The sequence below is a fragment of the Echinops telfairi genome, unplaced genomic scaffold, assembly GCF_000313985.2.
Source record: "Echinops telfairi isolate 266 unplaced genomic scaffold, ASM31398v2 ScPeMD7_18;HRSCAF=68, whole genome shotgun sequence".
Taxonomy (NCBI): Eukaryota; Metazoa; Chordata; class Mammalia; order Afrosoricida; family Tenrecidae; genus Echinops; species Echinops telfairi.
In genome coordinates this window covers 85,558,768-85,576,078 of record NW_022103915.1, presented here as the reverse complement: position 1 = coordinate 85,576,078, position 17,311 = coordinate 85,558,768, and the positions used below count along the sequence as shown (strand labels likewise).

Sequence of the window (17,311 nt, the reverse complement as noted above, 5' to 3'; positions counted from 1 at the left end):
AGGAAACTGCCGCATCTTTCTCCTAGGGATGGGAGATGGGTTTGAATCACGGATCTTTCCTTTCGCAGCTAAGCACTTAACCACTGCCCCAGTGAGCTTCTGCTTCATTATTATTCAACAGAAAGCATTTTCCCATAGGAATATATGCATCTGACGGGATTTCATGTTGAATTATCTATGCCTTTGCTCAACTAATTATCATGGTTATTTTAGTTTATCTTTAACTGTAATTATAACTGTAACGATAATATTTATCTTTAACTGTATTTGCTAGCTGCCCTACGGACAATGGACCCGTCTTGCTTCTTCTGTCAGATTAAAGTGTGGAGAAATGCACTCAAGGAAACTCAGAGTGAAGACAAACAGGCATGCTTCCTGTAACATCTTCTGGGGACTCGAAGATTGTGGTTTCAGGTTGTCAGCAGGCCTTACACAACACAGGAAATAATCTCCTTCAAATTCAAGAGATAATCCGGTATAAGGGTGACCTAATAAAGAGGTTGATTTCATTGTGTTGAGTACCATTTTTTAAGAGAGGCACTCCAAATTCAATTCTTACTGAAATTACTTCGTACAATTTATTTAACCAGGAAATATTTTGACTCATCTGAAGATGGTGTTAGAATGCAATTCCACTAAAGACAAAACTACCCAATGTTTTCTGTGTTTGCAATTTGTAATCTTTTTTTATTAAATAGAAATATACCTTATTTTTCCCCAATACACATCAATTCTCAACATTTAAACATAAGGTGCTTGCTTATGTGTGACAGTTGATATGACTGACCCAGTACAATTTTTTATGTCCACAGTTAAAATGTTCTACTATGGCCAAAATGTGTATTTAAATTAAGTAGTGTCTGAAACACCTTCTTTCTCCTATGGTATATTTTATTTTCCTTCTCTTATATTTTATTTCATTTTTATGGAGGAAGGATTACGCACTGACCCTTTAGGTACAGATGCTCAGAAATGCTCTACACATGGACGAAAGGGGTCAGTGTTTCCTTTCATAAAGAGAAATGACTGTCACAAAAACCACAACAACCAGAAAAACCCAGACTATTTACGTCTGGACAGAAGGGCTGTGGAAGCAAGGGAAAGACACGGAGGAAGCGGAGGCCAGATGCGCAGTTGCCTCGGGAGGAGAAAGATCATCTGAGTCGTCATAGAAGAATGAACACGTTCCTGGGAGGATTACCGTTGACCCTGTGGCTTCAGTCAGACTGTGAGTTGCGGATGAGAAATTCTAATATAGTAGAAAAACTACAGGAAGTACGACAGGCTGCAAGAGGAAGTCATTGTAGATGCTTTGCTTGTTTGTTTTGCTTTCGACTCAGGTGGGTCTTCTCTGGGGATCTTAAGAATAAAAATTTTAATTTGGTTTCTTTCCAAACAGGGGTGAAGAGTCAAACACGGGAGAAGGATGACCAACGGGTTAAGCAAACCTGAAGATCAAGGAAGAGAGAATTTCCACTTTGAACTGTGATTATACCAATGCTCTGTTGGATTACATCCTGTGGTACAAAAAGAATCCTGCTAAAGACCCTGTATTGCTGTTATCTATAGGTTCAGTTCTGGACAGCAAGGGAGATGGAAGGTTCACAGTCTTCCACGATACAAGTGCCAGTCACCTCTCTCTACATATTGCAGCCTGTCAGCCCGGAGACGCAGCCACCTACTCTGTGCAGTCCTAGCACAGTGCCCTGCAGGCACCCGTGACCTCACCCAAACCGGCAGCTGGGGTCCACACCAACCCTAGTTTTGAGGTCTCCAACTGGGAACCCCGAGATTCCCTGCCATTTACACACATCGGTCTGTGAAGCTGTGCTTTAACATAGGTGGGGCAGGTTGGGTTTATAGGAAAGTTCTACAAATGAGTTAAAGTTAAATCAGCACTGTTGTTAGGTGCCATCGAATTGGCCTCTACACCTAGTGTCCCTATGTGCGACAGAACACAATGCTTTCCGGTCCTACACCATTCCCACACTTGTTATATTAGAACCCGTTTTTGTAGCCTTTGTGTCATTCTGTCTCGCGTGGAGGCTCTTCTTGCTCACTGACCCTCTTCTGGACCAACCAGGACGTTCCTTTTCCAGGAACTCCTTCTACTGATGATCCCATGTCCAAAGGATGAAGACTTGCCAGCCCCACCTTTCAGGAGCTTCTCGCTGTACTTCTTCCAAGGTAGCTTGTTGATGCTTCTGCCAGTTAATGCTGCTTTCATTGTTCTTCACCAACACCATCAATCAAATACAGTGAACCCTCGCCACTTTGCGCTTCGACTTCCGCGGCTTCACTCTATCGCGGTTTTTGCGTAACAGCACATGCTCTGTCATTACTGCCACTGATTGGTTCATACTGTACACACTTCTGTCTGCATCGCTACTTTTTGGAGCTATGTATCAGATGCATTTTTGCTTTTGTACAGTGTACTGTAATTGTTTGCGATTTTTAAGAAATTTTATCTAAGCCCTATGATGGCTCCTAAACGAGCTGCTTCTTCTAAGCCTTCTGACAATAAAAATAAGCGCCAGAGGAAGATGCTCACCATCCAGGAAAAGGTAAAACTTTTGGATATGATCAAAGATGGAAAGAAAATCGTGGAGGTTGTACGCCATTTCGACTTGAATGAGTCTTCCGTTCGCTCCATCCGTAAAGAGGAAAAAAACATCCGTGCTACGGCTACTTTCACTTTCAACAAGGAAGCAAAGCGCATCGTGACAAGTCGTAATACTGTAAACTAGATGCCATAAATAATATAATAAATAATAAATGATAATTGTAACGTCCAAAATGTTTTACTGCATTTTCCCTTTTTCGTTTAATAAATTGGGTAATATGAGTGTAATGGTGACTAAAGGGTGTTTTTTCATGTCCTCTATGCTCTAACTACGAAAATATTTGATTTACAAATAAGGAATCCTACTTCGCGGAATTTCATTTATCACGGTAGGGTCTAGAACCGATTAACCGCGATCAACGAGGGTTCACTGTACATCAATTCTTCTGGGACCTTCCTTAGTCATTATCCAGCTTTCATATTCCTATGTGGCAATCCAGTATTCCTTGGCATGGCTCAAGTGTAACTCAGTCTTCAAAGTGGTGTATTTGCCCTTTAAAGCCGAAAGGAGGTCTTGGGCAGCAGAGTTGCTCAGTGCCGTGTGTCCTTTTGATTTCGTGTCTGTTACTTCCATGAGCCTTGATTGTAGAGCCCAATAAAATGAAATCTTGACAACTTTAAACTTTCCTCCATTGATCATCATGGCACCTGCTGAGGGGTTCGGTTCTCTGTATATTGGGTTACAATCCGTGGGGGAAGGTTCAGGCTTTGACCTTCATCAGCCAGGCTAAAAGCCCCTTTGCTTTCCGCAAGCTTATGGTGTATCATTTGCTTTCAGACGGTTGTTAGAAGCCTTCCTCCAACAATAACAGTTATGATGGTGTCCTTGGGTAACGCACAAGACAAAGGGCTTGACTGCTAGCCGAGCATAGACATCTTGAACATGGTGACAGCCTTGTGATAGCTTCAAAAGTCCTATGGAGCAGTTCAACTCTGCACACAGGACGTCACCACCATGAGTCAGAATCAATCGATGGACACGAATAGCAATTTTTCCAGAAACTGAACTCTTCGTCCATGGTGCCGCTTGAGGAATTCCAATGATACATCTTTAGCTTGGAAGAGCATGTGTGCCATCCAGAGACCTGAACAGAAAGTGGTGTGCCAGTGAGTCGATTCCAATGTATAGTGACCTTATATGGCAGGGTCAAACTGCATCATCTGACTTCCCAGGCTGTGATCTTTATAGAAGCCAATCACCAGGTCTTGTGTCTCAAGGAAAAGCTGGGATTTGCTGACCTTTCCGTTAAATCCCAAGTGCTTAACCACTGGCTATCCACACCTCCTTTCTGAGCAGAGGCTCATTGTTGGAGAATTAATTACAACTCATAGCAACCCTATAGGACATGGTAGAATTGCCCCAGATGGTCTCCAAGACTGTACTTTATACAATAGTAGATCATCACTTTGTTCCCTGAAGCAGCTTATGGGTTTGAACCTCACACCTTTGGTTAATAGCTGTGTGTTTAAACACTGCACCAACAAAACTCTTTCTGGAAAGAATATGGCTGACAAAAAGCTATGCTTAGTTTAGTTCTCCTGAAGATCTCTGTGGGAATAATAAAACTATAAGATTAAAATCTATAAATTGATCCATTATTTCATATCTGAATCTATTTTTCTGGACATGAATGACACTTCAACTTCATGTAGCTTAAGTTAGATTTCCTAAATATCTCTTTATTCAGGGGTAAAAGGGCACAAAAATCACCAGCAGTGTTTCTTCCACTTATTTTTGTTTTTACTTTTTATTTGGAACTCAGTGACAGTTTGAAGAGCAGATCACCAACTTTACATTCAATGATACATACACATTTTGCTTCTTCTTATTCACTGCAATCTCTCAATGTAACATCACCCAACCCACCTTCTACCTGTGTTTCCTGTCTCCAATCTATCAATCACAGCCTAATGTGATTGGGGATGGAGTCTTTTCTATCAAAGGGACACTGGGGATTTCTCCCTCTCTTGCTCTTCACCTTCCTCCTCACCGGGACTCTGTGTCTACCTCCAGGGCCTGCCATCTTTCCACTGACCTTGAATCCACAAAACTCTGCACTGACCTGCGTGTCTGTGATCTCCCAGCATCCATTTCACCTTTCTGAGTCATCAGCCTGTAACTCTGTGAATCTGAAAAGGGGCCCAGCTATCATCATAACCATGAACTTGAGTTGGACTGGGTTGGGATGCCTTCTTGATATAAAACTACTTCTTGATATACAGTTCTTTTTTATACCTATGAGTGTCACTGGTTTTGTTTCTCTGGACAACCCAGTATACCACACACACTTCTCCATCTTTATTAACCCTTCTGAACTTTGGTCCTTCGGTCAATTCTCCTCACTTAATCCCAATGGACTGATTCTTCTAAGTTACGCACACATCAGCAGGATTATTATTCTCCTTATAGACTATGTATTGTTTGGCTGATGATTTAAGGTCAGTCACGTGGGAGAGTTCAGTTCCAGACTCCCCATAATGACCAAGGACCATAGTCTTGGGGGTTTCAGCAGTCTCTGGCTGACTGGCAAGCCTGATATCCTTTGTGAGTTTGAGTTTTCTTGCATATCTTTCTCCCATTATATCCAGGGCCTCTAGTCCTTTCAGAACATAGTGGTTGCATGAACTGTCTCATTCTTCTGGTCTTACGCTGATGGAGATTGTTGTTGGCATTAATCCTATTAGTCCATAGGATTAATTATCTCCAAGTAGCTTCTATTTTAACAACTCTTCCCTTTCCCCTAAATAGGGGGAAACCAATAGTTGCACCTTTGCTGTTCATTCATGAGCTTTCAAGACCCTCCTTACTACTTGAGGATGAAAAAAAGAAAGAAATATTAAGTGTCACCCTTCATACTGAAGATAGGCGTTACTCTATGCTGCGGCTGCTCAGTGCTTCCAGGCTTCTGCGGCCTTTTCCTAAACTGGAAGCAGAGATTACACAACTTAAATGGCATCTGAGATGAGGTGCTGTCTTCTGACAGTGTTGAGAAAGGCAGCCGTGATGAATCATTTCAATTTAATTTTTTAGAATTATGGAACTTCAGATGAACAATCTATCTAGTTGCTAGATATTCCTGTTCATAACGAAACCATTTCTAACACTTCAAGTCAATAAATTAAGCAACTTTCCTAATTTTCAGACATGTTTAACATTATTTATAAATTATTCAAAGCCAGTTTAAAGCTCTATTACTATGGACATTTTTCACTCTGATTGCTATTATACTTAGTCTATTTCATCTCTATGGATGATGGGAAGCTATAAAAAGGAATATAAAGTGCCTCTTCTGTAAGGCTTGTAAGGCTTAGTAAGGCTTCTTGTAAGGCTTCTCTGGTATCAGAGTCTTCTCTGATACCAGAGAAGGGAATGTTGCATACAGTTCACCCCTCTTCTTTTTGCCCCAATTCCTTACATTGCTCGAAGGTTTATAGTTCATTACTATGGTCGTTCCTCTGTGGTGTATTTGGGAAACAACACGAATAAATAGCTACTTTTTAACAATGACTTAGTCACCCAACTGAGTGTGAGGGAGCTGTGTTATCTTGAGCAAGTGACTTAGCAAATGCCTTAGCGTTTTATAGCAGGACCTTCACTGGCAGTGCATAAACGCAATTGCCTTATGAGAATGATATTCAACTCATTCAGAGTCACTGGACCATAGAATTAAAAAATGGGCAGCAGTACACACACACAATGGCATTTGTGCATGTGCTTACATAATTATTTGCTACACAAATAATGAGTTCATGATATGATTTTTGCAGACTGCAATCCATGCGCCTTTCCCTTTCCTATGTGTGCTATATGTTTTTGCATGCGAGCAATAAGCTATGTGCAGAGTGTGGGTGAGTGTATGAAAATTTCCTTTGATTGTTTCCCCCTTAATTAATCTCAAGAGTAACTATCTCTAACGCAGTATATTTATAGGTGCTCCCTTACAGCAAGAAAAATACATGAACTTATTCAAGAAAATCTACATTTTAATCAGCATTTCTCAGTCTGGCCACAGGGGTACACAGTTTAGGAAGTATTTTAGATGGATGAATAGAGTTCAGTGAAACAGTCAAGTGCCTGTCTGTAAAGTGGTTGCCTCCCAAAGTTACAGTATTCTTGGAAAAACTGTCACAGGTCTCCTTCAGAGCTCAAAGTCACTCCAACTGAGGTAGTCCATTCAGAAGCAGACCTGGTTCACTGGGTTTTCTGGTGACCCAAGGAATGGAGAATCTTCCCAAAGTGCTATTAGTTGTGATAGGGAAGGTTTTGTGTCAACTTGGTAGGGCCAGGATTCTCAGTGGCTTGGCAATTAAGACCCAGTAACCTCCCATGATGAAATCTAACATAATGTAGTCATCTCCATGATGGGTCCAGCTATGAGCAGCCCATCAACTGAAAGGATGCTTCCTCCAGGGCATAGCCTATTTCAGAAATACGTGGATGTGATGGAAAAGCTTGCTTGCTTTTTGCCAGTTTGGATCCTGCCATTGGCTGGGCATTTGCCTTCCAATTCTTTGGACTTGAGCCAGTGGCTTGTCATATAGCTTGCCACTCCTACCCTGTTTCCTACAAAATAAGACAGTGTCTTATATTAATTTTTGCTCCCAAAGATGCGCTAGGTCTTATTTTCAGGGGATGTCTTATTTTTCCATGAAGAAGAATACGGTACACATTCATTGTTGAACAACAAAAAAAGGAAATGAATTACCTGTATACCGTATAGTAGTAGTTGTCATCACAAACCAACATAACCAGACAAACTGTGAATCCTACAGTATCAAGAATTTCTTATTACTACCATTATTTCCATGTACAACCATCTATGGTACATTTACTCATTTATTCAATGACAGTCATGTCATCCTCTTCTGGAACATCATCATAACAATCCAAACCCTTATTTTTAGGGAGGTCTTATTTTCGGGGGGATGCCTTATATTTCAGCGAGAGGCAAAACTGTAAGTAGGTGTTATTTTCGGGGGATGTCTTACTTTCAGGGAAACAGGGTAGGAACTGTCAGCAGTCTCCCATTTTACCTGCTAACCTTAGGTTAATTTGCTCCTGTAGTCTGAAGCCTGCCATGTGACCTGTTCATTTTGGCCTCATCAGTCAGAAAGTCCTCCAGCTTTAACCCACAGACTTGAAACTTTCCATCTCTATAGCTGCGAGGGCCAATGTCTTGAGGCAAACCACTCTCTACATTGTTGACGAACCCTAGTGGGGCAGTAATTCAAGTTGGGCTGCTAACTACAAGGTCAGCAGTTCAAAACCATCAGCCACTCCACAGAAGAAACACAGGGCTTTCTACTCCCTTTAAAATGTACAGTCTCAGAAATCACAAAGGCAGTTTAATCTTGTCCTGAGGGCTGCTGTAAGTGGTCATCAGCTCGCCAGCAGTGAGTACATTTTATTGCTGGTACCACCGAGTCATATCCACCCACAGTGACCCTGTGCACAACAAACCATGCCACTAGCTGGTCTCGCGCCATCCTCACAATTGTTCTTAAGCATGAGCCCATTGTTGCACCACGGTGTCAGTCCATCTTGTTGTGGGCCTTCCTTTTATTCACCACCCTCCACTTTACCAAGCATGATGTCCTTCTCCAGGGACTGGTCTCTCCTGACATCTCAAAAGTATGTAAGACAAAGTCTCGACATCCTTTCCTCGAAGGAGCACTCCAGATGGTTTGTCCTTTTAGCAGTCTGTGGTACGTTAAATATTCTTCGCCAGAACCACGATTCAAATGTATTGCTGCTTCTTCAGACCTTCCTTTTCCTTATTCAATGTCCAACTTTCACATGCAGATGAGGTGATTGGACATATGGCTTGGGTCAGGTGCACCTTAGACCTCAAAGTAATATCCTTGCTCTTCAATACTCTAAAGTGGGCTTGTGCACAGATTTCCATAATGCAATATGGTCTCTTTTTTTTCTTTTTAGATAATTTTATTGGGGGCTCTTACAACTCTTGTTACAATCCATACATCAATTGTATCTGACATATTAGTACATATATTCCATCGTTCTTTTCTTTCTTTTTTTTTAAAAGTTCTTTCTTTTTATTAATTTTTTAAAATCAATTTATTGGGGCTCATACAATTCATCACAATACATAGATCAATTGTGTAAAGCACATCTATACATTTGTTGCCCTCATCATTCCCAAAATTCGCTTTCCTCTTGGGTTCCCGGAATCAGCTCATTTTCCTTTTCCCCCCTCCCCCTCCCTTCCTGCTCCCCTCTCCCCCATGCACCCTTGATAATTTATAAATCACTTTGTATCTTATATTACACTGTCCGGCGTCTCCCCTCACCCACCCCTCTGCTGCCCGTCCCCCAGAGAAGAGGTCATATGTAGCTCCCTGTGATCAATTCCCCCTTTCTACACCCCCTTTCCCTCCTGGTATCGCCACTGTCACCCCTGGTCCTGAGAGGTTCATCTGTCCTAGATTCCCTGCACCTCCAATTCCCATCTGCACCGCTGTGCATCATCTGGTCTAACCAGGTCTGCAAGGCAAAATTAGGGTCCTGGTAGTTGGAGGGAACAATGTGGTCTTTTTTAAAAAAAAATTATCTTGACTGCTGCTTCCATGAGCATTCATTGTGGATCCAAGTAAGATGAAATCTTGGACAACTTCAAGCTTGTCTCCATTTATCATGAAATTACCTATTGGTCCGGTTGTGAGGATTTGGGTCTTCGTCTTTGAGTTGTAGTAATTCATACGGAAGGCTGCAATGCTCGGTCTTCATCAGAGAGTGGATCAAGTCCTTTTCACGTTCAGGAAGCAATGGAATGTCGTCTGCACACCTCAGGTTGTTAATGAGCCTCCTTCAGTCTTGGTGCTGCACTCTTCTTCATATAACCCAGCTTCTCGAAGGATTCGCTCGGCATACAGGTCGAATAAGTATGATGTCATTTGATGGCATCACACAGCGAGGGCCTCTTCATTAGTCTTCAATCCAGCAAATCTGTTCTTGAGATTTTCTTGAAATTCAGGAAGGTTATACTCAAGGTCATATTTTGATCTTCATGGAATCATTTTCATTTTCTTCATGTTCAACTTGAACTTACATATAAGCAATTGGTGGTCTGCCCCCCAGTCAGTAGCTGGCCTCAGTTAGCTTCTCATATTCAGCTTCTCTATGATCTCATCCCACAGATGTATTCAATTTTACATTTGTGTATTCCATTCGGAGAAGTCCATGTGTATAGTTGCCTTTTGTGTTGTTGAAAAAGGAATTGCTATGAAAAAGTTGTTGCTTTTGCAAACTTCTAACGTGATTACCAGCCTCATTTCTGTCCCCATGATCATACTTTCAAACTACTCTTCCGCCCTCTTTGATTCCAAATTTTGCATGCCAATCACCAATAATTGTCAATGCATCTTAATTGCGTGTTTGATCAATTTCAGACCGAAGATGTTGGTAAATTCTTCAATTTCTTCATCACTAGCTTTAGTGATTGGTGCATACATTTGAACAGTAGTTGTATTGAATAGATTTCTTCATATGCAGGTAGATATTCTCTCATCATAGACATACTTGTACTTCAAGATAGACCTTAAAATGTCCTTTTTGAGGATGAATGTGTTATCTTTCCTCTTGAATGTTCCATTCCCAGGAGAGTTAACCATATGATTATCTGATTCAAAATGCCCAATCCCAGTACTCATCAGCTTACCAATGCCTAGGATATCGGTCTTTACATGTTCCATTTCATTCTGGATGACTTCTTATTTCCCAGATTCATACTTTGTGCATTTTAGTTTCCAAGTATTCATTGATGTTTGCAGTTGTTTCTTCTGCATTGTGAGTCATACTCCACAGCAAATGCAGGTCCGGAAGGTTTTGCTCTCCAAGGTTTTATTCCACCCACGCCAGTGTAGTTAACGCTACTTTGAGAAGGCAGCTCTTCCTCAGTCACATTTTGAAAGCCTTCCAACCCAAAGGGCTCATCTCTGGCTCTATTGGACCATGTTTTGCTGCTGTTCGTGAGGTTTCATTTCATTTCACCTTATTCATGGGGTTTCATTTCATTTCACCTCATTCATGGGGTTTCGTTTTCGATATCTGACAATGTTTACATGCTATTCATACGGTTTTTAGTGGCTAATTCCTCTGAAGTGGACAACCTGTTCCTTCTCTTTAGTCTCTTTCTAGTCTGGAAGCTTTGCTGAAACCGGTTCACTTTGGATGACCCTACTAGTATTCGAAATACCAGTGGCAGAGCTTCCAGGACCACAGTAACACACAAGCCAACACAGTACAACAATTTGCACACAATGGTTCTGTTGATCTATTGTCAACCCAAAATTACTACTAATGGAAATAAATGGAAACATATGACTCATAATTAAGATAAAAGCCATCAACAGAAATTGACTTTGAGGCAGTTCATTTATTGGATTTAGCAGACAATTATTTCAAAGTAGCTATTAAGAATGTGTGCAAAGAACTAAAGAAAAATATGTTCAAGCAACTGAACTAAAAGAAAAGAGGAATAGTTTAGAATGGAAAGTTTAATAACTGAAGTGGAAGGTCCTGGGAGTATCATTTCTGATTTCCAGTCTGGCATGCCACAAACATAGATGTGCTCACTCCATCCTCACAAGTAATTTTTATATAGTTATATTTATTGTTGTTGTTGTTGAGAATATATACAGCAAGCTCAGACCAACTTACCAGTTTCTAACATAGTGACACTACTTACATTCTATTTTTGTCTCCTTTTTCTTAGTTGTTTCTCTCTCATTAACATAAACTTATTGCTTCCAAAAGTGGCACAGTGGGTGTGTGTTGGGCTGCTACACTCAAGATAAATAGTTCAAACCCAACAGCCCCTAGAGAGCAGTTCTTCTCTGTCCTACAAGGCCTCTATGAGTCTGAATTGACTCAATAGAAGTGGATTTGGTTTGGGGTAAGGTTCCTGTCTGATAGCTCACGTTGCCATTGTAAATTTGATCTCATATAGATATTTATTTTAAAAAGCATACTGTTCAAAGAAGACATTTTTACTAGTAAGATTAAACTGTTTTTAAGATTTCAAGGAATATTAAGATTTAAAGATTATCTCAAACCAGTGGTTTGAGGGAACCTTTGATCAACAGGCTCAGTATGGTCACTGGGCACCATCTAGTTCTTCAGGTCTCATAGGAAGCAGGCAGTTGTTCATGGAGGCAATACTCACACATTCCATATTTTTCTCCTATTCCTACCTCTCCTTCCTCTCTGATAGTTCCATGCAAAGAGGAGACCAATTGTTAGGCCTTGAATGGTACAATAGTTAGGTTTTGTGCCAACTTGGCTGGGCCAAGAGTCTCACTGATTCGGCAGTTAACACTCAGTAATGGCCTATGGTTTGACCTAACGCACGATAATCATAGTCAATCCGAGTTAAGAAAATTAGGGAGAGATCCCTTGGCAATTGCAGATGTACCCACAAGAGGGCAGCACTTCGTTGTCACGTGTAGAGAGTCGGAATAGCTCACTGCTTCACCCCAATTTAGTGGGTTATTGGGCGGAGCAGCACTTGTCTCCCACTGGCCCACAGCCAGTCTGGGAAGGAACAAGGACACACGAAGGATGAACAAGCCCTCCTGCCTGGACAGAATAGCTCCACTGGTGATTCTTAATCCACGAGGAACAGAAGAGGCCTTGGGAGAGTTCTTCACGATCCTATGTCTTCAGCTGAATTGTAAGTTCCTGGGTGTCCGGAAGGGCTCATCACATGCCTGAAAAAGAAACAGAGGACCATTCTGTTTCTCTTCCAAGTTTTCTTAGATACTGGAGAAGCAACATGCCAATTCTGAAAATGATTCAGTAACCCCTCTTTTTCATGCCTCCACAGTGACGAGTGGCCAAAAAGCGGTTGTGGTGCAGAGCCCTTCGATTCTGAGTGCCTGGGAAAGAGAGATGGCGGTTATCCACCGTAGTTATAAGAACCAGGCTTCAAATCAAGCAGGGGAAGACCTTAATCTCCTGAAAGAGATTCGTTCTCGTGAACAGAGAAGACAGGACAGAAGATTCACAGTACTGGTGAATAGGACACTTCAAATGCCTTGCTGCAGATTTCAGCAGCGCAGCCCGGAGGCTCAGCGTTGTCTGTCTGCGCCGTGAGCATCAAACACCTGAAAGCTGTACTCCAACTGCCCTGGAGCTCCGGTCCCATCCTTTGTCCTTGACCAGGGGTCGGGTTAGAGTGGTTTCCCATAGTGTGCTTATTTCAAATAGAAATAAATGCTGAGATCTAATCATGATGATTCTACAGGCTTCGCTTCTAAAATAGCAGACGAAGATGAGTGAGCTGTATTCCAGAGAAGTGGTGCTGTTTTAAGAAGTTATGTAGGTTGTACAGATAAATCACAAGGGGATTTAGAGTGTTCTCATTGACATTCTAGAAACGTCTCCCCACCTCATAATGTCGTCAGGAGACCCAACACGCTTCTCAGTGGCAATTTGGTGGCCTTATTGAAAAAGAAAATGATCGTGTTTTTTTAGAATGATGATAAAAATCAACACACGTTCACCACGAGCAAGTTTGAAAATGATGAAAAGATAATAGAAGAAATTGAAAGTCATTCCAAATCCCACTCTTATAAGCATTTACTATAACTATTTTGATTCCAGGCGTTATCTCTGTGTGCCTTAACTTATAGCAAGCTAACATGTAAAATATATCTTTCAGGTAAGGTTATGTCCACGGTCCTCCGTGGGGACCATCTTCAGACCACGGATGCGGAGTCATAAAAGATACAGTTTAAGCGTGAACCCTGCGATGCTTCTTCCCCCTGCACCTGCTCCGTACTAAAAAACAAAGAAAGTATTGATTACCCACTCCATGCCTGTCCGTGCTTGCAGCTTGGGACTGAGCAGAATGAACAGGAAAAAACGGCAACAGTTCATTCTCTTCTGTTTCTTCCCTCTGAAGGCTGTCTGCTTCCCATAAAACTGGGGGCGGGAGGTGGGGTGGGAATTGATGACAGTACTTGTATACTTCCCAGACTTTGATGAAATGACTCAAGAGTGTTGGGAATTTTCTGAAAGTACACAATCAATCTCTTCATAGCTCACACACAGCAGCAGTATGGACGTTCTCGATGTGTCTACAAGATAGACACTGCTGATTTATGCACGTTTGTTCAGAATAAACTCATGCCTGTACAAACTGGAACCCAAGTAGTTCAATTCATCCAAAACAGAGCAAAAAGGTCACCAGTCTTTTTGGGGGCAAGAAGATTAATTTAAAAATTAGAAAGTAGAATTAATAACAGCCCAATTGTTTTTATTTTGCTATAAATTATTCTTTAACTTTGAATCAATAATAAAGTCACGTGGTACATTAAAAATATATGTCTAGAAAAGTCTCTATATTGAAAAGTAAAATTCCCTCTCGTAGTGTAGCTGTGCATACAAATGATGGCATCCCATTTACATTGCTTTGTTACCAGAATATTTGTCATTTAAACGGTATAACTGGAAACCATTAAATTATGCAACAGAGCTGCATAATTAAAAAAAAATTGTATCTTTATCTGAAATTCCAAATGTACATAACCTAGGGAGAATAGTATGGGGGTAAGTCAAAAAGTATTGCTACTCGGGTTCCAGTTTGTACAGGCACGAGTTTATGCTGAACAAACGTGCGTAAATCAGCGGCTGGCTGCAGACAAGGTCTCTGTGCTACACCTGCTTTGGGCTCACTGGGGTGCCTTTCAGACGAAAGGTCCAATGAGAACAGTAGCTCCTGAGGGCATCCTCTGGATCAGGTAAATTCAAAGCACAAAGGTGAGCTGAGATCAATGTGACTGATGTTCAGATGTCAAGGGGTAATCTTGAAAGATTGTTTGAAGGCTATGGGACAATTGTGGAGGCTTGTTTGGAGTACATTTTAAGAAGATGCAAAACCTTGGTGTAAAGGGGATCAAGGAAATTGTTATTTTCCTCAAAGCAGTGCACCTGCTCCCTCTTCGAGGGTAGCAAGGGCGCTCCTAGCTGACTCTTATGGAGAAAAATTACCCATCCTCCTACAACCCTGATCTCACCCCTTTAGACTTCTTTGGCTCACAAAACTTAGAGAAGATTCAGAAGAAACACATTTGGAACCCCTCGAAACTGCCACTTTGGCGTGGTGTAAATTGAATAGCACAGGGTTTGTCTGGGAAGCATTAGCGAGGTGGAAGCATGTCGTCCTGAAAGGGAAACCACGGCTTCATATTTTGATACGCTGATTTTTTTGAGGAATTGCTAAACAGTTTTCCAAAGTGGCTTTCTGATTTTATACTCTGACCGGCAATGTAAGAGGGCTCCTACATCTCCATATCCTCATCAGTGCTTGCTATGCCTGTCTTTTTTATTCTAACTACTCTAGTGGGTTTGGGTGAGAGGAAGAAGAGGCTTTCTACTCCTATTAAAAAAAGTTCGTCCCAGAAACCCAGAGGGGTCCGTTTTCCCTCATCCTGTGGGGTCACTATTAGTTGACATGGACTCTACGGAGCTGAGTTTGGCTTGGTTTGAGGGTAGGCTTAGGGTAGTGTCTCTCTGGGGTTTTAATTAGCATTTCCCCAATGACTAAAAATGTTGACTATCTCACTCATCATTTTTCCCCCCTAAATGTATCTTTTCAAGGTGGAATTTAGCTTTAGATTTAATTTTAACTTTAAATTTCAGATAATTTTCTTTTTCAAACATTCACTGCCCACATCACCCATTTCTTTCCTTATGGTATACTTCAATGTACGGGTGACAGTTTTGCATTGTTGTCCCAATGTTGGGAAGATGCTTCTTCCCAAATATCTCTAATGCTAATGATTTATGAGGTGATAACTGTCTTTATTCTGTGTAATAAAAATCTTGTAGCTTTCTCGTTTGACCAGTAAACAAAGCTCAAAAAAAAAAAAAAAAAAAAGCTACTTTGGTTCGAAACTGAAAACATAAATTAAAAGCTTCTAAGTAAAATGACCAGTTGTCTTTTGATTTGTGATTCAGAGGTTAGAGTTCAAGATCAGCATTCAATTGAGGAGAGCCATGTGACGTACTGGCCTCTCTTCCTGTGTAGGGCAGAAACATCTAGCAACCCCAGAAACTCTGTACTCTCTCTTTGAGGTATCCAGAGAAAGGTTGATTTGTGGGTTGGAGTAAGAACAAGAAAAGTTTCCACCGGAAAAGAATTTACAAGATGCACTTCATTCACCTACTGTGGGCCATCGTGGCCTCCTTCGAGTTCAGTAAGTGTGGCTCCAAACATTGAACTTGAGCTTCCTGGTGAAATTCAGGGATGGGCCTATGCAAGCTGAACTGGTGGGGGATTAAAAGGAAAGTAGTGCGATGGCTAAACAAAAGATTATGTGATTATCTTCTTTGTTTCTGTACCATAGATTATTCTGTTCCTTATGATTCAGCCAAAGCAGGGAGGGTGGGTAACTGTGTTTTCTCCTCTTTCCTCAGGCTGCAGCAAGGCTGAGAAAGTAAACCAAATTCAGACTACAGTCACAGTGCAGGAGGGGGGAGCTGCGACGTTGGGCTGCACGTATGAAACCACATGGAATGCTTACATCTTGTACTGGTACAAACAACCTCCCAGCGGAGGGATGGTTTTCCTTATTCGACAGGGCTATTCTGATCCAAATGCGAAGCAGGGTCACTACTCTGTGAACTTTCAGAAGGCAAACAAATCCATCCACCTCACCATCTCTTCCTTACAACTGGTAGACACAGCCAAGTACTTCTGCGTCCTCTGGGCTCCCACGATAGTAAAATGACAGTGACAGAAATACACAAACCTAGTGCTCCATAAAGGACAGCCACCTGCTCAGGGTTGGGGGAAATCCCACGAACCACAGACAGGAGGACTGTATGTTAGCATGGTTGGAACATGATAATGTAAACTTGCACGCCATTGAAAAGTGGCCAAATATTTGAGCTCAGTATATCAAAGAACGTCTTTCCTTCCTTTTCCAGTTACTATCGTCGTGCCTTAAGGTAACATAAATAGCAAAGACGTGGTTTTCAAATTATTCTTAACCAACTTGATTAAAGTTACACAGTTACTGTTTATGGTAGGGGCTTCTCATCTTAAAACTATTAAATTCTCAGATCTGAAATGTGCTAAGATCGTTCCTTTTCTCTTCTGATACTATTCTGAACATCAGCATTCAAATCACTTGGCTCCTTTCAGGTGGATTATCTCCACACAAGTGTCTGTTTTTAAGTTTCGACGGGTCAGAACATAGACAGGGACAGCAAACTCCCAAACTCAATCGATGAAGCAAGCAGAACCTGATGCCCGAACCAGGCAAAGACCTCACAAAGACAGGAAACCACAGACCAATATCCCTCGCGGTCATAGACGTAGAAATGCCCAACAAAATGATAGCCAATAGAATCTAACAATATATTTTAAAATGTACTCATCATCACCGAGTGGGATTAATACCAGGCATGCAAGGATGATTCAGCATTCAAAAACAATCGATGTAGAGTGATCCACGGCATAAACACAAAACGACCATATGGTCATGTCAACAGGTGCAGAAAAGGCATTTGACAATATCCAACAGCCATCTCTGATAAAAGCACTCAATACAATAGGAATAGAAGGGAAATTCCTCAGCATAATGAAGGTCACATATGAGAATCCAATGGTCAATATCACACTCAAAGTGGGAAAAACTGAAAATATATCCCCTGGAAAG

The 17,311-nt window shown here is 41.4% G+C and overlaps 1 protein-coding gene and 1 pseudogene across 1 annotated transcript in view; one reads left to right on the top strand and one right to left on the bottom strand.

Annotated features, from left to right (window-relative positions):
* The window catches only part of LOC115868718, a 15,018-nt pseudogene extending 12,772 nt beyond the window's left edge, over nt 1–2,246 (bottom strand).
* The window catches only part of LOC101655499 (T cell receptor alpha chain MC.7.G5-like), a 673,376-nt gene that overhangs the window by 197,841 nt on the left and 458,224 nt on the right, over nt 1–17,311 (top strand). The gene's annotated exons all lie outside the window — the stretch shown is intronic.